This window comes from Melospiza melodia, chromosome 2 (assembly GCF_035770615.1).
Source record: "Melospiza melodia melodia isolate bMelMel2 chromosome 2, bMelMel2.pri, whole genome shotgun sequence".
NCBI lineage: Eukaryota > Metazoa > Chordata > Aves > Passeriformes > Passerellidae > Melospiza > Melospiza melodia.
The window spans coordinates 58,769,722-58,792,089 of record NC_086195.1 but is presented as its reverse complement, the minus strand read 5'-3'; the positions used below and the strand labels follow the sequence as shown (position 1 = coordinate 58,792,089).

At 39.3% G+C, this 22,368-nt stretch overlaps 1 protein-coding gene across 19 annotated transcripts in view; it reads left to right on the top strand.

Moving 5' to 3' along the window:
• Window positions 1–22,368, top strand: part of ZBTB20 (zinc finger and BTB domain containing 20) — a 474,683-nt gene that overhangs the window by 99,512 nt on the left and 352,803 nt on the right. For all 19 annotated transcript variants that reach the window (XM_063148336.1, XM_063148332.1, XM_063148339.1 and 16 more), the window contains one exon: window positions 20,815–20,936. The gene's annotated coding sequence lies outside the window, so the exon portion shown is untranslated. The remainder of the gene's footprint in view (window positions 1–20,814; window positions 20,937–22,368) is intronic.

Below are 22,368 nucleotides of genomic sequence, written 5' to 3'. Positions count from 1 at the left end.
GTAGAAGAAGGATTTTATTTGGGTGTTGCAATTTTCTGTTAAGATTATTTCTTACTGCCATGAAATGGAACATATGGGCCTTTTACACAAAAGGTATAAACTATAAATGTCAGGTGATTGTAAGAGATTGTCCAAACTAAATGCAGTTGTCCATAATTAGTCCTGTACTTCATTTCACCCTTTGCTGAAAGAAAATAAGACCCTGACCACTTTCTCTCTTACCAAAATGGGAGACTTTCTGTGTCTGCATCTCTGATGTGTTGTTAGGCTGTAGCAAAGTGCTTACGAATGAAAGTGTTCTTACCCCTCTTTCCCTTAGCATCTACTATTGGCAGTGGGACTTGGGTTTCTCACTTAAATGAATTTTTTTTGCTCCAGTTGCCTGTTCTTCTGCATGTCAGATCCATTACATTTTAGATGCAGTGGATTATGGTGCTTTAAGGACATAGAGTAGCTGCTACATGCCTGTGAGTTAACAAAATTTAAGTATTTAAATCACATAGAAAAATGAAAAGTGTTTTTTCCTGTGTTTGGAATGACTAGTAGCTTTACAGCCATCAAACTGAGCATGGAATGACCAATTGACCCTTCTACTTTGTATGTTGACTGGTGACTAAAAATTAGAAGTCTTTCCACCCCTGCCATGAGGTTATGAGAAATGACTATGTAGTAATTAATGCTTCTGTATCATTTTTAACTGCTTCAGAAATATAATATCAGATGCTCAGATGGCATCAATTGGCTTAGCTCCACTGAAGGCAACAAAATGCGATGCCAACTTATACCAGCTGAGGATCTGGCCCACAGTTAAAAGGAAAAAAGGGACAGGCTGCCAATATGGCAGGGAACATATTGAGATTTATGGTAGTGACTTAATCAGTAAAAAGTTCTGCTTGAAGTGGTTGTCTCTTTGCACATTCCCATTAGTCACTTGAGCTGGAGATATTTGAAGCTCTAGCACAGCCTCTGTGGGCACATTTGTGCTCTTGCACCCTGTTCCACACTCTGTGCTCTTAAATATCTGAAAGCATCCCACATCACTCCTGTTCTTCTAGCTGGCAATCTCTCTTCAGAGGTCTACACAGATTCTGGGCCATACATATTTTTCGACATAATTTTAATTTGGATGACTGTGTTTTTTCCTTCTTGCCTATATTTCTGGTGTTGCTTTCTTAATCACACCTAAAAATAGGAGGAATTTCATGTCTTTTGTAATTCTTATCTAGTTGTTCTGTTTGCATTTGAGTATTATGTTAATCTTGATAAGAATAAAAAATTCCAGTTTGCTGCCTTTGTATTCAACTATGTATGTAATTTTTTTACTTGGAGATAAGGTGACTGTACCTAATGTTATACCTGTAAATTTTTATCTGCTATAAATATGATTGAATCATTTGAAGGATAGAAATTCTCCTGCCTGTATTACAAAGCTAGTGAATGAAATACTTATGAAAGATGAAATGGCTGTAGAATCTCCCCAACTTTTTTCTCCCTCAGTAATACAACCATTTTAGCATTTGGTTTATAATGAGTGCTAAACTTGTGAGCCACCCCCAGTTCTGATACCTTGTTTTTGATTGTTAACAAGGTTTAGAGAATGTAGTCTTAACAATGCCCAGAGAACATAATCTTTTGGTCCTGGAAGTCTCCATGCTTGGTCCCATCTGTAATGTAGGTTATTCAAGAAGCTCTGTGATCCAGTCTTGTAATGCAAAGTTGAGAAGACACTTCTCTTCTGCACTGAAATACCTGCCTTGAAAATGTAACAAACTGATTGATGACCTGGAATTGGACCTACAATGTTACGTCCAGCCACTTTTGGATCACACCCTACAAATACATTTTTAGGCAAGATAAACTTTCAGAAGTAGGGGTATTTGAATATCAAAAGCCTGCAAAGTTTGTTGAGTTTTATATATGTAATGAATTTTCTATGCTGTGGTCTAAAAGTATAGAAAAATAAACTAATCATTAAAACCTCTCCAGATACAAAGCTCTGTTTTTTAAGAAGTTTCAAAGGATGCTTTGAATGACACGCAGTCTTTTACCATGATATATTTTCCTGCACTTCAAAGTAAGAGTGAGTCTTCTGTAGCATCTGTATCATGTAAGTGCTGAAAAGAGTGCTGGGGAGGCAGGACACAGTGTTAACCTCTTTTTCTTTTAGCTTGCTGATTATTGTGGGTGTCAAAGAATCCAGTGCTACCTCAGCTGGAGGACTGTTGCCTGTTTTAGGAAAAAAATACTGGAAAATATTTGTGTTTCAGCCAACAGTTGGAAGTTTAAACTTAAAGCATGTAGTATCTTCAAATCCCATGTGCTGATAATAGTAATAATATAGTTCATATAAACTCTTGAAAATATTGTAAAGTACTTATCGGAAAGGTATAAATTGTATTAAAATATTGCAACAAATGTTTAAAGCCATATTTTTTCTTATATTCTCAGTGGGCTTTTTTAGAAATTGCATGTATTTTACAAGTTTCCAATTTATATCCATTTTTAGAAGAATCTTAGAGTGGTTTTACAAAGTAGCATTGTCCCCATTTGATAGGTGGGGAAACAGAAACACAGAACAGGTAAGTAATTTTCTCAAGGTTGTAGGATAATTCATGGCTAAAATAGGGAAGATTCTTTCTTGGCATTGAGTGTGTCATGCACTGTTCTGCTGCTTTTCCTCTGTGTTAAAGAATGCTACAGTACCATTGTGATACGTTTTAAAAAGAAACACAACTTGTGGTTTCATGTTTACAGGTCTCTTTGAAAGCCCTTTTCTTTAGCTGTATATCTTCATCTTCTATCCTGACCTCTCATCAAAATTAAATTTTTATACACCCAAACCCCACAACAGAGTGAAAGACTGAACGTCATCTTTGGCTTGCCTGGTATTAGAGTCAAAACCAGAGGGCAGAATCTAGCTAAGAAATACTGAGTTTAAATTCTTATAATTGTACTTTAATGCTTCAAGAATTGTTTCCTGTATATTGGACCAGAACAGAAGGTTAGTAGGAGATAGATGTCCCCAGTTATAAATAATTGTGACAACAACTAACAGTACAGTGCACTTGAAAGAACAGTTATGTCTTGCTGCAAAATGCATCCTAACTACAAAAATGACAGCCTGCATGGTGCTGTGGATGGAGGGCAGCTTGTACTGCTATTCAGAATAATAATATTAGCTTGTATCTGCTTAGAATATCTCAGAGTTTTGTAAATATCTCCTAGAAAGTAATTCAATGTTTCTTATTTTGGTATTATGTAGGAGTGCAAGAAGACATAGTTTGTAAGAAATTAGCAGTCAGATTATAGTACTTCTGTGGCACAATGTATAATTGATATTCTTTAAAATTACAGTGGCTTTTACCTTGCAAGCACAGTGTTGATGCTACACATTGTGGTCGGGCTGGCACCAGTGAAGGCTGTGGTTAATCCAGTTTCTTATTTTACAGAAGTCACTGCAGGAAAGGACACATTGTTTTTTCAGGCTCCTCAAAGCTTTGCTGAGGTGCACACGTATGATGTAATTTGAAGGAAAGTTTAACTTTACAAAAAGCATAGCTTCATCCTACAGTTGTTGCCAAAATAGTGAATCCTGGCCTGTTCCATAACATCAATGATCCCTACTTAGAGTTTGAAGAGAGTTTATTGAATCACTGTTGTCATTAAACCTTATTGCACACTTCTGTAAGGTGCTTTCTGTTCTTGGACAACCTACTACTGCTACTAAGCCTGCTACTTCCCCTGCTACTAAGCCATTAGAAACAAATCTGACCTGCACTTACATTTGAGTCCTTCCAACATGCTCTCATCATTCTCATGCCAATGTCAGCCTTAGGAAAGACATTCCCCAGTGAATGGAAGGACACAGTTTCCCCTGCCACTGGAGGCTGTGTTATAACAACTGGTGACAAGTAGCATTATGTGTATATATTCCTAGGGTTATTTGTCACCTTTGGCCCTCCCAGCTGAATAGATCTGCATGTGGAGCAATGGAATCAATAGGTGGTATCTTCAGATTTTTCTCTTTTAGATGGGATAAGTTCCTGTTGTAACCACCTCTGTATCAGAGGGTTGTGTTTATTTGCCAAGTATTGGGATGCACTGAGTATTGTTAGCATGATTCCTGTACTGTGTTCCCATAGGAACTTCTTACTTCTACATCTGTGAAATTGGAGGTGCATAAAGAGGAATCCAAAGCTTGTCAGTATCTGTCAGCTGCAGATCTGGAGAGCCTAAGAAATACGTCATCTCAGGCAAAGAGAGGGAAGGATATACCCTGCACTTAACATGGAGAAACATGAAGTAGCTTGTATTGCTGTCTAAATATTTTGGAACTAATCAGACGAAGAAAGCTGAAGTGGTAGCCAGTAAAATGTCCTCTTGGACCTTCATTACTGTATAAGCTGTCTGAAGTCTATGCAGAAAAAATAGGTAAAAAGCTTTACTAACACTGACTATTTTTTCCTGAAATAATTGGTCTATCAACTCAAGAGGAAAGTAGCTTTAGAGAAGCTGAGAAATGAGCCCGTGTTGAAATTTTCTATAGCATTTATGGCCTTTTACTCTCCAGCTTCTTGCCCTTACTAGAATTATTTATTGTTTATCTCACTGAAAGTGAACTTAAATCTTAGTTCATGGGCTAGTCTTCTTGTAGAGCTAGAAGAACCTCCTACTCTTACTGTTGAGCACAGCTCTGACAGTAGATAACCAAACTACAACCACATTGGCCTTTTTGTGCTGGGGGATGTTAAGCAGCAAATTGAGATTATTGGGTTATCTAATGCCCCAAAAACATGTGGTATACTGTAATGTGCTTCACTGGAGAAACTCTGATGGTTAGAATACTTTGTCCTTCACCACTAGGAGTTTCTAGGTCAGAAGAGCTAACATAAAACAGTGTAAGCTAAGATAGCACAAGAAAACTTGTTAGAGCCAATGCTTCTGTCTCCTGGTTCTACAGATGTCATTGGATCACCAAATAACAAAAGCATCATGATGAGTAATTCCAAGTCAGGTTTAGAAGAATACATCAAACCATGTAGTGCTGGATAAGACACCTCTAGAATTTACAATATTCATCTAGTACCTAGCCCATGGCAATACTATCCACAATAATTATATGCTACGCCAGCTATCTCGAGGATCAGTTTAGCAAGAGAGCAGTTGCTTTGCCCAGGGAAATTTAGATTAGATGTAAAATTGGATTTTTCATAAGGCCTTGTTTTTACCTAGCTACGAATGTTTCCTTAGCACAAGTGAAAACTTTACACATTTTAGCTCAAACTGTACTCCACTAAGCCTCCCACATTTATACCCATCTTCTTGGCAGTCATCCCAAAATATGTTTGGGTTGAAGCATTACACATTACATTTGGTGAAGCTTTAGCATTCCCTGTTGCTCACATCAATCCTTATTTCTGTTTGCTTTTGTAATTTACAGTTAATGAAAATTCTAAGTTTACCTTTGTTTTTGTTGGCGTCTGTACAAGAGAACCCTTTAGCCTTTTCAGCCTCACATCCAAGTGAAAAGCTGGATCCAAAAGGGAAGGTAAAACCTATCTGAGTGCTTCCATTTTAGCCAGAAGCCCTCAGCATGCATGTCAGCATTGTAACATTACATTTCTGAAGGAAAAGCAGAAGAGCCTTGCTCAGGGCTTGACCTGTGCCTGGGCTTGTGAGGGGGCTTGTAAGTAGCAGGTAGAGCAGCTGATCCCAGCGTGAGAATGCCAGATCTCAGTGGCCATCTGGTTAATGGCCTTAACCAGTTCCCACTCCCTTCCAATTCAGGCAAGATTCTGCCTGAAATTAACAGGAATTCGCCTGATTACCAGAGTGGGAACGTGGCTAGTAACAAACTCGTACTGATGACCTTAACACAGCGTAGGCAATATTGACAAAACAAACCATTCTGGAGTTAGTGCCGTCTTTTCTAACGAGCCTGTTAAAAGTTGACTCACAGATTTTCAGTTCAGGAGATACAATTTGTGTTTACCTATGGTACCACCTATGCACTGAGCTGTGTATGTACAAGGTTATAATGTTAAGCAATGAGCTGTAAACAGATGGTACATGTAGAATTTCTGTACATACACACAATTAGATAATGTACGTGATTTGTATTATGCTTTTTAAGCCACTTATTTGAAAGACAGTTTTGTGCATTAAGAATTCCTATGCAGCTATCAAATTATTATAAAAGTAAGCTTTGAAAGGCACCCTTTTCATTTATTTTTGGTGCTCATTACACATTCTGAATCATTGCTTCTTCAGAAATGTTACCTCCTAAATTAACAAAATATTTTGCAGGTGAGAAACACTGACAAATTTTTAAAAATGTGTAACCAGAATTATAATATGGTTGCGTATTTCTGGGAAAAGCTGGTTTCACTAAGCCTGACCAAGCCTTCCTGCTTCTGCTTATAGTGCTATGTATAACCTGTTTTTCACAGGTCATCAAAGTGTTCCATTATCACTGGGAACTCTGATCGCATTTTGGAAGTTCATTTCCTGCTTTCTCGTTCTTCTTGTGTGGCTGTAGCAGAGGCTGTGCGGTGTGACATGGGAGAAAAGCACTGTTTGCACCTGTTTAAAATCTCCAGTGCTTTGTGTGGTTCCTGGGCAACAGGCAGGAATCCTGAAAAGCTAGGCTGCACTCGCTCAATTGTTGCTGGCAGCTGTGACTTTGAGAGAGCGCAGAGCAGCTCGTTAGCAGGTTGCCTGTGTTGTGTGACATGCACCAAGCATGTCAAACCCTGAGCTCAGCTCGCCGCCTCTGCTGCCTGCAGTCGAGGCCGGCTTGCCTGGGGTTGCAGCCTTGGCCAAGGAAAGCATTACAGGGATGTGAGGTGAGTTCCTCCTTGGTACAGGGGCAGGGAGGTGAGGCAACGAGTTGTGAATCGGTGCTTGCTGATTAGAAAAGGGGAACGGTGGCACACAGGTTCTCTGCTCCAAAGGGTGCTGTTTTCCTCCAGCAATTTTGTTCTTTTCAGACTGTGTTTGCAGTGGTGGAACATAGAAATGCAGGGGATAAGATGAATTTGAGTGTGAAAGTGTGCACACAGACGCATGGATACATTATATATGCCTTACAGTAGGGAAATACAAGATGACTTCATTGGATAATTTTAAATTTTATTATGAGCTTTGATTTCTGGTCTCGTTTACTTTGAGGGATCAGGATCAAATCAATCCTTACAACCTTGATCTTGGCCTATTTAGGCAGCATCCAAGCAGCAGATGCAGTCACACTGTTTGACTGGCAACTTCAGACCATTTCATCTTCATATCTACTCAGTTTGTGCCTCTTGGCTCAATAAAGCATCTCTTTGCTCTTGTAAAAGGAGTTAGTATGTGATAAATCTAGTTAAACAAACCACAAAACTACAGCATCCTTACAATCTGTTGAAAACTACATCATGAGATGAGAACAGATCTGCCAGTGTCTTGAGATCTGTTTGCACCCTATGCGGTTTTAACCAAGGAGTGATCTATAGACTGATCTCTTTTCTCCAGCTCCAGAAAATCTCCTTTAGACACATAGTGCTAATATTGACAATGGAAGTCATTATCCCAAGATGAAGAAAATGCAGAAGGAAGTCTGGCTACTAAGGAAATTAGATACACTCATGAAAAAAAAAAAAGCTTATCAAGGACCACTTAATGAAATGATAATCTAACAAATACATATATGTATATATATATGACATATATAACCCCTTGATCAGAAAATCCCTGGCCAGAGGCTTACCAGCAACTAGAAAGATTTAGTGCCAGGCAGCAAGACTTCTCATTTGTCCTGCCCACAGGTACAGTGAGTAACTGTCCTGGCTAGGGTCAGGGACCTGCTCTTGAGCCTGTCTGCTGGTCTGAAGAGGGATGTGATGTGGGCATAGTAGGTTTTTATTTGAACTGTGCTCCAAATGCATGCTTCAGTGCTCATCTGTTGTTGTTGTTGTCTTCTTTATCCGAATAAAGAAAGCACTTGTTGTCAGGTACTGAGGGTAAACGTGATAAAATTAATAGAAACCAAAGTATGACATAATCATGTACATTCTGCACGAGTCCCTTGATTTATTTTGTGATCAGAGCTTTTTGTTTCCTCATCTAGAAAATTGTGATAATTGGTGTTTATCTCATATTGCTGTACAAAAGCAGTTATGTTGTAAACTCTCTTTTCATGGTCGTCCCTGTGTTTTTCTGTTGTAATTTCCTTTTCTGTTTTAAACTTGGGTTATAATCTGTCTTGCCATAAAGGGCCTTCTGAACTCATCTTCTGACATTAGTTTGGCCATCAAATCATTGAAAGGAATAAACTGAGATATGTGTGTAATCTGTGTGCTGTTTTTGCTGTCTTCTGTCATGCAGGCAGGACTAAAAAAACTTGAAAGTTGACATCCCTTTAGTAGGAACTCTCAGTTTTTATTCAAGAACAAGATACAGGAGTATTATTCTTTAGGAAAGTATTTGTGGTCTCTTTGGTTGAGCTTGTTTAGCACTGTTCTTGATACCATCTCATCACTGCAATGAGAAAATTGCAGGTTTCCTCCTCTGCAGGTAAGTTGGCAAATTCCTTTTAATATGGCTCCATTGTTTCTAAAATTAAAAAAAAAAAAAAAAAAGATCTGTAGGACTTATGTCAGTTTGGAGCATGTTGTTAGCTGGCAATAGCAACTGTGCTACACAGCACACGCAAGTCAGGAGCTGGATGTTTATGAAACACATGAGAATAGGTGTTGCATTTTCTTATGTACTGCTTCATTTTACATAAACTGTATAGTGCCAAAAACACCCACTCAAAAATAAAGTGCAATACAAAAATGGCATTCAAATGTTAAGGATATGACTTAAAGCTCTTGCAGCCAAGTACAATGAGGTTGAGAGACTTACTCAGTTTATAAATCATACTGTTGTCGCAGGTATTCCAGCTGATGCAGTGGGGAGGACAGACCCCAAAAAGAGGATTATGTGAGATGCCACATGTAGGTACAGTAAGAGGAACACAGTAGCCTGAAATTCCAGTGGAAGTACATCTGAGAATATTCTCTTTAGTTTCTAACTTGTTACCACCATATTTTAATTCATTTTGTGACTCCTGTGCTTTTAACATCCCTGGATTCTAACAGTCTGCAAAATAAAATGTCCCCTGTCTCAGAATGGTGTCCTTGCCTTGTTGCCATAGATGATATCTGCCTTCATATACCATGACATGTCTTTCACTGCTTCCTCATGAGCAGAATTGTAGCAAGATGATGTGCTTCACTGGGAGCCTTGCTACACACAAACAACTTTGATTGTTCAGGAAATACCAAACAATCTCCTCTTGCATAGGCTCCCTGGTGAGATTTTGGGGCTAGCAAATACATCTTGAGCCAGCCAGGGTGACAGTAAACAAGTGGGAAGTGGCTGCATTGGAAGCTGAAGACAGAAGAGTTACATATTTAACTTGGGTTACAAGTTTAACTTGGGTCGCATCCAGACATGATTTTAGAAGGAGGAAGGGAAAGAAGGAAGTCTGCCTCTAGAGTTGTGAGCATGGGCAGGCCCTTTCCTTTCATGCTGTAGTCTCTCATCTTGTTGTGTTTTGTTGTTGTTAGTGGTGGGGTTTTTGTTTTGCGAGGGGAGCGAGGGAGAGCTTGTTTCCAATGCTGCATCTTCCACATGTCTAGACACTGATGTATATGTAAAGACACTTGAAGGGATAGTGTTCCTTCTACTCTGTGCTTCCACCATTGCTGCAGGTAGTGAGTGATACCTATTGTCATATTTCTAGTCCTTAAGTTTACTCAGAGTCTAGAAAAAGTCCACCTTAGCGCTTGGATACAATGCTAGCCATCTTTGACTTTTACCTTCTGGCTTGGTTTATTCTAATGCGTGTCAAATGGAGGAAAAGGAAAAGGAAGAGAAGCCATAGAAAGAGGAATGTAAAATCATCTAATAAAGCAACATCAGTACATGATATAAAACTAAAAAATTAATTAGAAGATGAACTTTCCTTCCAAATTACACAGCCCTCTCATTCTGGGCTTCCCAAGTTGCCACCTGTTCCATCACTGAGTTTCCTTGTCAGTGTTTCAGGGGACATGCAGCACTAGGTTGCATTGTTCCTCCTCTCTTCTTTGTGTACAGTTCACAGCTTGGCAGTTCTGCCCAGTCACTGGACAGTCGCGTCTTCAAATAGTCCATCAGACATGCCTCGCTTCATAACAGTGCTTTAAAAGATAAAATAATCCACCTCTCAGCACTGAAAGTTCACTTCTGCTACAGAATGTGATCATTCTGTTACAGTAACACTGTCTGGGCTAAATTTACTAAATTTACAGTGTTTCCTCTGTTATCATTCTCCCGCTCCCTTTTGCGCTGCTTGCTGTTGATCTGCATTGAAATTTCATAGCAAAAAGTTCTCTTAAGAAGCCAGACCCTCAGAAAAGAAATTTCCATGGGGTAATTTTCTTCTTCAGTATTTGAGGGTCACATTGCCTGGTCTGTGGCTTCAGCTTGCATTTTTTTCTCCAAGCTTAACTAAATTGAAAATTATTTGGAGACAGTGAAGCTAATTGTCCTAATTAATACAAGTGGGCCCAGGTGGGGATAGAACTTGAGACCAGTCAGGTGGTATTGGTAAAAAAACCTCCTTCTTCTGAGAACTAGGTAGTGAAACGGAGAAGTTGGGGATCCCTAAGACTGTGATATTCCTCTGATAAGGTTTTTAGTTTTTTAGTTTGTCTTTAATTTATGCTTGAATTGTTGTGAATGTGTTGATTGTATGGATTTTTGGATATGAGAGGCCACATCTGAGAGAAGGAGGTTACCATAAAGAAAAAGCTTCCTTTCAAATAAAGAGCACTGAGTGGTTACTCCAGCCTTGTAGCTTTTGTTGATTCTGAAATAGCTAGTAGTGCATTTCATGCTGTGTCAGAATGTGCTAGATTCATCCAGCAGCTGGAGAGGCATGGATTAGCCACCAAGTGAAGAAGTACAAGGGAGAATGCAGAATTTTGTTGTGTTTGTGCTATGTTGTAAATCTGAAATGAAAACTATGACAATGCTAACAAGGTGCATGAAGGGGCGTCTTTTTTTAATGGGAGTTTTTCATGGAAATGGTTAAAAAAAACGTTGGAAATCTTTGAAGGTGTAGTTTTTGTGTAAGGAGATGGCAGGATATTATGCTCATCTAACAAGCATCTATCATTTCATTGCTATTTTCTCTGCTCCTTGATCATCCCTCTCCATTTCTGATCCACCTTTATGTCGGTAGCTGTCACTGAAGGCTTCTGCTTGCTCCCTTGCATCTGACAAAGATTCTAAACAGGGCAGATTCTGGTTGTTGACTTTGAGAGTAGATTTTAGCCCAATTTGCATAGATAAGATTTGGCGTGCTATCCTGTCCCGAGTGTCTGTTCAGTGAAAAACATGCAGCTATCTGTGCCTCTATCATTTTTTTTGCCAGCAACCTGGCAAGAAAAACTCTTTTCAAGTTCTGACCTGGCTGATGGCTATTTGATGGCATAGAAAAAGAGGAAATAAATAGCAGTCAAAGTAGTCCAAAACACATTAATTAGGTGAGGATTTAGACTAACATCCTGCATTTCCCTGTCACGTTCAAGAATGACATTGAACTATACTTCTAACCACCACACTTTTTTGTACCTGTGGACTTAAAGGCTTTGCCCTTGAGGAAAATAACTTCCCCAACCCTGGCAATAACACAGTTAAAGATATGGAATAGGTCAGCCAGTGCCTGTTATTGTCCTGTAGCCACAAGGTAATCCATCTTCCCCTTCATAAAAATCTGGCTGCAGTATTATTGTGTGTAATCCATGCTGATTCTAAAAGCAGTATGAATTGTATACATCTTGCACATCAGTTTCAGTGTCTTAAAAAATGAAGAATTTTTTTTTCCTTCTTCCCCTTCCTTTGAAGTTTTAAAGCAGAACTTGCTGGTGACCCACTTTTGCTAACAGTTCTCTTAACTAACCCCTGTACTCACTTATACATTTTTTTTCTCTTCCACCCACTGTCTGTCTAGCCTGGTTTAAAATTTTTATATATGTACTTTTAAAAAATTGATTAGTTGGAGAGCTGCCCGTTCTTCTGCGCTGTATAATAAGGATTTTAAAACTGCACACTGAATTCTGTATAGTGTAATTAAAACTGACCCAGATTTGGACCTGAGAACACCAGGACTTAGCCAAACTTGCCATGAGCTGAGTTCTGATGGCAGATGGAAGCTAATGAGGACACACTACACTCCAGAATTTCCCAGCTGCTTGGCCCCTTTTTGTACAAACAAGGTTTGGAGTGAAGTCCCAATCCCAAGAGCATGTTTAAGCAAATGTACTGCACCCAGTGTTTTGAGAGACAAGGCAGTGCTTTCGGACTGCTTCAGGAAAATTTTCAGGCATTATTTCTAATGGGCTTTTACTGTGTATCCCAGTGTCATGAATATGCTCTCGTCCATCTTGTCCTAGTCTGAGTGTTATTATAGGGTTCAGACCCTATATGAATACCCTCCTCCCATTTCAGTTGGGAGTGTTTCCACTTTAAATTAATGGAGTCTTAAGATCCCAAAGTACTGGGTCTCCTTTTGACCTGTGGTTCCCTTAAGTGGATTCAATGTCCTGGGACTATTCAAGCAGATGTAATTGAAACAGTTTGAAGCAGCTGTAGCTGGCATGTGGTCTCTCAGATTGCTAGCACCTGCTTGGTTAGGTTTTTTTGTTGTTTGTAACTCACTAGAGTGAAAATAGTGCCAAAACCAGCATTGGTCTTGGAGCTGATAAAGCACTCCAGCTCCTATATCCCTTTCCCCTCCTAGCCCAGACACCTCATTACTGGTGCCTGCAATAATGTTGTTGGTAGCAAGCAGAAACAGGTTTATGCTTCCCCTCCAACTGCCTCCCTCCCCTTCAAGCCACTGCACTGCCAACACTGACTCTCTTCTTCATCAGCAGTAAGACTTAATCGTGCTCAGGTGTGCAGAGCGTCTGTGCCCTCCTTAGGAAATTGGGCAGCCCATGGTTTGCTGTGTCTGATGCAGGCAGCACCAAATTTATCTGCTGCTCTAACAGTCTCACTGCTGGCACGGCAAAGTTCCTGTTCTTCATGTGTAACAAATGACCCAGGAGCCCTGGGAGGTTCTGTTCAATACTTCTGCTCCCTTCCTCTGGGGTAGTGTACATAGATTTTGGTTACTGTGTTCCTGCTCCAGTCTAACTTTTAATATGGTAAGATTTCAGAAGGGACTGTGAGTCACTTGGTTGCCTCTCTGTATCCTGTGAATTATTGTAATCAAAGTTCAAATTAAACACAGTAGTGCACTTGGCCAAATACAGTAACAACACACAGTGGTGTGGTTTTCAATGTAATATTACAAGATGGCATATTGCAACGTTAATTTTTTTAATATATCCCTCTATTGACTTCCCCTTAGTTTGTCCATATAGTTTATGTGCCTCCCTTTTATTTTGTTCCTCCGTGCCCTAGAGATAAAGGATGTATATGGATTTTTAATTCCAGCTGTTTTCATATTTGGTATTAGCCCCACATCTCACTTGCTCTTTTGCTCTCTCTCCCTCCCACACCTTTTTTAGGGTATCACCATTTATTTCTAAGGTGAGAGGGTTTTGTCCTCAGCTGATGTATGGGACTTGATTGCCTCCTGCAATAGCTTTAAAAACTGCTATTTTGGGGAATTAAAAGTCAATTTCACAAGTTTCCAGGTTCTGAAGCTGTTTCTTTATTTCTTTCTTTTCTTTTAATCCACATCTTGTATTCATATCACATTGTGAAAGGTTTTGGTTTGTCTGTAGATCTTTGGGCTGTAGACAAAGTCTCTTCCCATGGAATATTCCCTCTCTGCTCCAGCACATGTGTTAATCAACAGCTCTCTGTGGTTTGTTGAGCTCAGGCTTTTGAAAGGTATTACTGAAGGCAACTTCTCTGGGGTTCAAAATATAATTTCAATTCAGTGGAAGTTAAATGCCAGTTTAAACATATAGAATTAATTGGGTTTGGGATTTTTGCAGTGTACAGGAGATGCTTCCCTTTAATTATTTGTTTTTACAGTACAAAATACTCCTGGTTTTACCTTTTAATTTGCATTGTGTGCTTAGATACCCTGATAAACTACCTTCTATAATGTGTAATGGTGAAAGTGGTGCAGCTAAACATTTTAATAGTTGTCTGATGGATCTGCAAAGGAAAAAAGAAAAATGGAATTCCAATCAAGACGGAATTGTTTTTACTAATCCAGTGAGATAATGTCACTGCTTGATTTTTCTCTTGTCCTGTTGTGATTTGTAGTGTTTTGTTTGTTTGTGGACTTTTGTTTTTTTTCCAGTCTACACTCTGTTTTTCCTATTCCCTTTTGGTTAGTCTCAAAATGTCTACCAATAAAAACATCCATCTGTAATGATAGCTTTTGCACTCTTTGTAGTCTGGAAGTGTTGCAGCTGCAGATATCATCTACTGAATAAAATGTCAGCTACCAGTTCTAAGAGGGAAAGCTACTAAGGCTTAAGTTAAGAAACAGACAGGGACTGTGGGTCTCAGTTTTTAGAGATACTATTTTAAAATATTTTTTCTATAAGCAACACTTTTTGTGAATTAAATATTGAAGAGTAAACATGGAATATCTTATCTTTTTCAGATGTTTTGAGTACCTAGCATCCTTTGGTGAGATCAGTAGGATTATAGAAGGGAAGCTGTTCTTGACACCAAAATGAACATAGCACCCATGAATATCTAAATGAATAGCAATAGAAAATTAGAAAATGTCGTTTGTATGCAAAAATATTCGGGGGTGTGGAGGGGAAACAAGCAAAGAGTAAGTATGCAGGTGTCTATCTTCAGATTTCTTAGTGCCATTTGTAGCCAGCCAGAACAAGAAAGCATCTGCCACTCTTATGGTTGTCTTGAAAATAAATACAGTTTTAGGTCAGCAGCAAGTGACAGCTGATATATTTTACTTCTAGAATGCTTTTTTTTATGTACTGAAGTTTACTTTAAAAATGTAGGCACTAAATAATTGTGAATTCTACACTAAGTACAAGAGGTAGTAGAGAACCAGCAGGATTTATGTTCTGAAGAAGTCTATCTGGCATAAGCAAAGAGAAAAATATATAGATGTTCTTTTCAGTCTGCTAACATCCTGACTATGAGTTGCAAATGAAGTGGTGTTTATTGTACTGAACCGTTCCTTTTCTACATTTAATTTGAAGGTATCCATTCAGAGACTGTACATCTCTTACTTGGATACGGATAACTGATCAATTTTATGTGAAGCATGCTAGCTTTTTGTGCCTATGGAGTACAGCTCTTTTCAAACTAAGATGTATTAGTAACTAGCACAGGAGGGTGACAGAAAGGACAACAAAGGAAGTTAATAAATTGATAATGAAGCAGGATTATAGAGGATTGAGCATGGATATTAGAACCATTTCAAACATACTTTTTAATCACTACCACTCTACTCTGATTCTGTCTAGTGGCACCACCCTGAAATGTATTATTGAGTATTTGGTAAAAGACCACTTGACTAGTCATTTACTGGCAAGCATGTCCACATCCTTGACAGGGGTCAAGAGGTTAAATGAGTGGCAGGCAAGATTCTTCTGTTTACCATGCAGTCGGCCTCTCTAGAAGAGCCTTTACTTATTTAAGTTGACAAAAATGTTTGGAAAACTTGCAGTACGGTGTCGGATCTACAAACAAATATTTTATTGTCCAGGCTTCGCCTTCCATCCCTGCCTCATAAACATACAAAGTCAAGAAATTGGTGACCAATTTAACACTGAAGTGAATACAAAAAGATACTGTATTGTGCTTCTCACTAACAAATAAAACTGTGTAAGCGAATCGAACTGATGCAAAGTGCAGAGGAGGAGATGCTAACAAAAATGAAATGGGCTCTAAATCAGAGAGCATTTTCAAGAAGAAATCTCAACCCAATTCTTTCTGTTACATTGACTGGGCAGTTTCTTAAAAGTATAAGCTGTCTCATACATACTTAGAACATAGAACTCTTGTCTACTTCCCAAAGCTTCAGTTTTTGCTTTTCCCAAAATTTTGTGCTTGACAACTGGACAAAGGCTATGCTGAATTAAATTTTATTGTTCTGGTGTTCTCCATCCATTTGCAATGCACATAATCAGGAATTCAGCTATGTCCCAAGAAACCCGTTTAACCTAATGAGAGCAAATGGCAATGGGTGTTCCTTACCCGAGACAGCAGTGCCAACGTTTCTGCTTAATTGGGACATATTTGGCTGGTTCCAGTGCTTCAAGTGGTTTTTAAACAGGTGTTTAATGGTTGTGGGATTCTGAACTCTGCCCTTTTGATACAGCAATTGCCAAATAAAGATTAACAGAAATAAAAAGATCTAATACAGAATAATAATTTTTGTCTTTGTATATTTTTTCAGCATAATTTTTACTTTAAGTCGCAGGCGGGTGGGGAGGTGTTTCTTCTCATAATTGAGAAAGTCCATTAAATAGAACAACAGGATGTCTAGCAGGGTGTCCTAATTAAAATTACCCTGTAATTTGAACAAAACATTCATTTGTATGTAGCTAAGGTTGACCTAAACCCCATCTAAATCAGGAAAAATTATAATACAATTTTTTTTTTTTCTGCTGAAAATGAAACTTAGCATTCTGCCAGCAAACAGCATGGTTCTGTTATTATACAGTATTCAAGAGTAAGGATTTTCTCTTCAGTGTTCAAAAAATAATGTTTTGAGTAAATTTAACAAGAGGTTTCTCTCCTGCCTCTACCCTTTGATAGTATTCATTCATGGTTGTGTTTCTGTGGTATTTGAAAGCAGAGACAATTTTGTTCTGTGCATACTGTAAGCCCATCTGAAGCCTTTGGTCGTGGCCAGTGTACTGGTGAACTAATAAGCAACTGAGATAGCAGCTGCTTAGCAGGACTGATTGGCTCAGGCTTGACTCTGCTCTCTGCGACTCCGCAGTTTCTGCCTGGCTTGGAGTGCGAGCCGGGTAATTCTGTTATCTCGGGGAGTGTGGGCCTGCATACATAATCCAGGCTGTCTGCACAACTGAGGAGATTGTGCACGCCGTGTAAAAATGACCTGCTCGTGCTCTGGCTGTCATGCTTTGAAATGCTGCTCAGGCAAATTGTATTTAATATAATTTATCAAATCTAAGTGAATGTTTGAAAGAACTAACTTCAGAAATATTGGTTGTATTTAAGAAGAAACTCACAGCATCCTTAACTTGACAGAGCTGCACAAACTGCAGCTTGTGGATCTTGCTTCCAGGACACAAGGTGGTGGATGTTTATTTATTTATTTATGCCCACTTTCTGCGCAGATTAGAACAGGGAGGATTTTCAAAAATGCTCAAAACTGGTCTGAATATGCTGCTGATGGATTTAACTTAGACTTCTTTGCCCTAATTTAAGTGGAAAGAGAATCACACCCTTGTTCCTTTGGATAATCCCACCTGTATGTACAAAGAGTGGAACCTGATAATAGCCAATGCTTTATGTGCAATAGGACTTCCACTGAATTATTCTTCTGCTTAAACCAGCTTTTACATTTTAATCTCTCAGCTTCAGTAGAGTATATAACAACAAAAGAAAGGGAAGGGAAAAATCTGATGAACGATTTGCTTAACCAACTTTAAGCTCCAAGAAGAATTGTTAAGAAGAAGATAAAATTTGAGGCTGGTGTTGTGGTAATACACTTTTCAACTGATCAAGAGCACTTGAATAGAAGGTATTCAAATGTTGGCATAATTTAAAATTTTAGTTTCCTGTCATTGTTTTAAAAACAGTCAAAACTGATGTGGGTACCTGTTGTTATGTGGAAAGAGTAAAATTAATTCAATCAAACAGGTATTGGCCAAGTTTATTTTATATGTGTGTCTGCACATATATGTTATCGTGTGTATATTTAAGTATGCAAGCTTTCCAATGGACAGTTATTTTGCAAAGAAACACATTCAGTGACACCACAGGAAGAATATATGCACAAATGGGTTGTACTTGTAACTGTACCTTAAGGGCAGTTGAAGGAAAATGGGAATCTCCTGTTGGGGAAACCAGCCGAGCCTTTTGTCTAGGGGTTGCATAACTTGAACATGTATAGGTTTGTGTAACAACCCTTACAGCTGCCTGTGGTTGATAAAATAACTGTAACCATCTTGAGAGAGTGTGGAAGGCTGGAATGAAAAACAGTAGTTGTGTGGATGCCATTGCTTCAGACTCATGTATGCTGGAAAGCATTGTTTTGTTATTGTTGAACAAAAGTCACCAGTTCTTATGCCTGCTCTGGTGTCCTACCCCTGAGGCCTAGTTGTAACTTGGCAATGCAAATTCTAACTGCAGTGCTGAAAAGGTGTGTGTTGGTTGTTGAGCTGATGAAAACAGGTGAAGATCAGGTATCTGCATGGATTCTTTTTCTCAGTTCCTTTAATTTCCAAAGATGCTGAATCCCCTGTGGGTGCTAACTGGCTAGTGAAGCTCTTCCTTAGTGACTCCTTCTCCTGAAGATATTGTGGGTGGTGGTGATCCCCTACCAACAAAGGATCTCTCTTGTAGAATGTAAAATATTCCAATGTCCTGGAGCGGGGAAGCAAAAGGAAGGGAACTTCAGAGTCTTCTGTATTCAGCTGAAATCCAGATAGCCATCCTGCACAGCCATTTGCACAGAGTGGCTTTAGAACTACTGAGGGTTACAAAGTTAGTTTCCAGTCAGGACAGAATTGATGTTTCTTCCCTGGAAAGCAGCAAAAAGATGTGTAGCATGGTTACTGTAGAGATGGAAAGGAAAATTCCTGCTCTGTATCTCCAGGTGTATTTTCTGAAGTCCTTGAAAGATTTTTCAGGAGCTTCGTCATCGTCTGGTAACAGTGGTTCTTAATCACATGCTTTATCATTTGCCTTTGGCAAGAATGCTCAATTCTTTCCATTTGAATGTGGGACCTTGCCTTATTGCCTCGGGGAAGTGTTACTCTGTAATGCATGTCACTTGAGGCTAATTCAACCTGCCACTTGGAAAATGCCCTTGGTGCAGATTGTAGCAGTGCACCATTATCTCAAGCTATTTTTCATCTGAGGCAGACTGCATCTGTTCTGTATGATCTGTGTGGCCCAACAGTTTATTTTAGGTTAGCATGTGAGGTAGGATTTTTTTTTACCTTTAAAGCTGTGATGGGTTTGGCTTCCAGCTGTGCAAAAAGAGTATTTTTCCCTTGTCATACCAAAGCAGCCCTAGACATCACACGGTGTAGGTCTACAGCAGCTTGATCTAATCATGTTGATGCTGCTCTGTTGCTGTTCCTCCACTTGAACAGTTCTGCTGCCTCCCTAGCTCTGACCCCCAAGTTTTCTGCCTGGGTCTTGAGCTGCAATGAGGGTTTGATGTGGCTAAAAACACATGGAAAAGAAGCCTTCATCCAGCTGAAAGCTCCCTGAACCAGGTACTTGCCCAATCCTGCTCTAGGGTGGACTTGGAGACATGCGACAAGGAAAGGAAGGAGATGAGGGAAGGATGGGATTGTGACAGCTCCAGTTAAAATCAGCTTACATCATAACACAGCCATGCTTGTAAGGTTCTGGAAATGATAACCCAGTGGTCTCAGCAAGATACAGCTGTGAGCTTAGGATATTATAATCAGGGGAACTGTGGCTTTGGAATTTCCTTCCTCCCCTGTTTTCTAATGCATCATTTTGGTATACATCAGAAATGCTGAAGATCACACACCTCAACCTTTCCACCCTTGAAAAGGGAAAATGATATGAAGGCTTGATTAATTTCTTTTATGAGGTTTGGTTGCTGTATGTCACTAGAAGCAGATCAGGCAGAGGGGAAAAAAATGAAAACATTTTTGTAAGCAATAGGGAATTTTCCCCTTTGAAAAAGAGCTAAAACTTCATTAACATTTCAGCCAGCTTTAAATTAAAATTTGCATCTGAAAATAATCCATAATGTGTTTTGAGTGCCAGTGAGTCATATCAGAGCAGTATCAGCACAAGTTTCTTGTGCTTACAGCTTGTGATGTGGCTCCTGTATGGTCAGTGCACCCCTCATGCAGGAGCAAGAATTCCCATGGAATTAACACTTGGCCTTGTGCTGATCATACAAAGCCAGTGTGCCCCAGGCCACATGGCTGGGTGGGGCAAACTGAGTGGAGCAGATGAGTGCTGGGTCCTGAATTCTACACCTGCTTTGTGTGCAGGCTCGCTTGGTCTAGTGCTTTTTACCAAGAATAGTCCTATTCCATTCCATTGCAATAAGTCTGTTTACACCAGAAGAGGTTTCTCTTGTAACTCTGCAAATCTCTAATGTTCTTTTGTAATTTCCATGGGACAGACCCTTTGAGCATGCCACCAGAGTGATTGGGTCATCTTTCACCCATCCCTACACCACCGATCAGTGATATTTTAATTTTTCTGCCCCACTGTGCACAAGTCATTGAGTTTGATGTCAGGAGGAGAGGTCACAAGTGAAGCTAGCAGCTCTGCTATGCAGACAGGACAAATGGGAAAACTGCTCTGTATCCCTAGGTTTTGCACACATGACAGCATGTAGGCATCTGCAGCATGCAACCTGAAATGTTTTTGTTTTTCTGCAAAGTTTTTATGTGAAGTCTACATGGATTAGACCTGTAGCTGTCCAGAGCAATTGGTACCTCAACTGCAGAACCTTTGGAGAAAAACACTTTGCTGATTGTATCATGCTTTTGGTAGGGCATGTGCTGGAGTTCCTGACAACTGTTTCTGAAGGGTTTTCCTTCATGCAAGGTCTTAAAAGATAATTTTCTCCTCTTTTTTTCCCCGCTCTCTCCTCAGGGAACTAGAGGGCTTGACGCATCCTTTACATCCTGCATTTACTCTGACCACAGTCCCTCCCTGTTCTCACGAGCGGAGCTCAGCCCTGCTTCCCTTCCTGTTGATTCCCAGTCAGCTACATGGTAAGTTTTCATTATCTCTAGACTTGTTGCCATGAGGTAAAGCTCTGGCAGACTCTCTCTAAAATCCATTAGCACTGGGCATTGAGGGCAGAGCACTTCATGCCCATCAGAGACCGTTCAGTTGTATTCCAGGCTGACTGCAAGGAAAGGAAGATAGTATTGAATTAGCATTGGAGCTGAACTTCAGCATAGATTGTTATAGGAATAAAATATGAAGTAAAATATGTGACAGAATTAAATCCATCAGTTCTAATAAAAGAAACAGAAGAAAGCAAAGAAATATTGGACCCTTAAATCCCATTAACCAGGCCAGAGAGAGAATGCGTTAAAAGGAAGCTGCACTGTATCTTTTTTCATTGTTTGATGAAATAATCTTTTTCACCCTTTAAGTAGTGTGTTTAAAACTCCTAGTATTTCTGAAACAAAGAGAATATACAGCCACCGAGCTAGCTGGTTTTTATACCTTCCTTTCTGAGTATTGTCCTTCAGTGCAATACAGAGCCATTTCTTTGTTCTCACAAGCTAGCAGTTAAATTGTATGTAAATGTATGCAAATTAGATGCTGTCTAATAAAGAGAGTCATTAGATGGAAGAAATATTTAGTTTAGAGGGAAAAAAGAGAAGAAAGCAGGTGTATTTTGCAATAGGAAAATGTGAGATTGCAAAAGCCCCTCAAACTTTGGGTGAAGGCTTTTTATAAAGCCATTAAAATATTTTCTAAAAGGCTTGCCCTACTCTTGGTCCTATTTTCTGTGTGTGTTTTTATGTACGTGCACTTCTGTGTTCCTAAAACTCACTGGCTGTGCTATGCATACAGACATGTAAGTATTGTACTCATAAGTATTTTATTTCTTTAAATCATATAGCTATGAATTTACACACATGTACCTTGTACTAGGGTGTATTTTCGACTTACTGAGTATAGAGAGGTGGAATTCATGTGGTAAATTTTATTTTCATAGACTGATTTATTTGTCTATGCCCTGACTGGGTACCTTTTCCCACTAAATAATCTTCCTCCATTTTGTCAACCCTTTCCTCAACAATTTTAAAGCTTTATTTTCCCCCCGTTTTATTTATTCACCAGTGCTCAGTGCCAGATGCATTTCCATTCTTTCACTTACATTTTGTGCCAACTTATCCCTTTTGAGGTATGGACCTGATTTAAGCTTGAAGCAGCAGTGACCTTTCTAAACATGAAGTTGCAGCTTTACTGTCAGGTGTCATAACACTAAAATGCTCAGAATGTGAAGCTTTGTGTCATCCAAAACTGGAGATTCCACACCTATGGGTGGAGCACTTATATCCATCTAGGTTCTGAAAGATTTAAAATACATGAACCTTATTTTCTTGCCTCTTTTAAGGAGATGAAATTTGAGACTTGTCTCTCTCTACCTTTTGAATTTCTACTCCTGATCTTTCAGCACTTCAG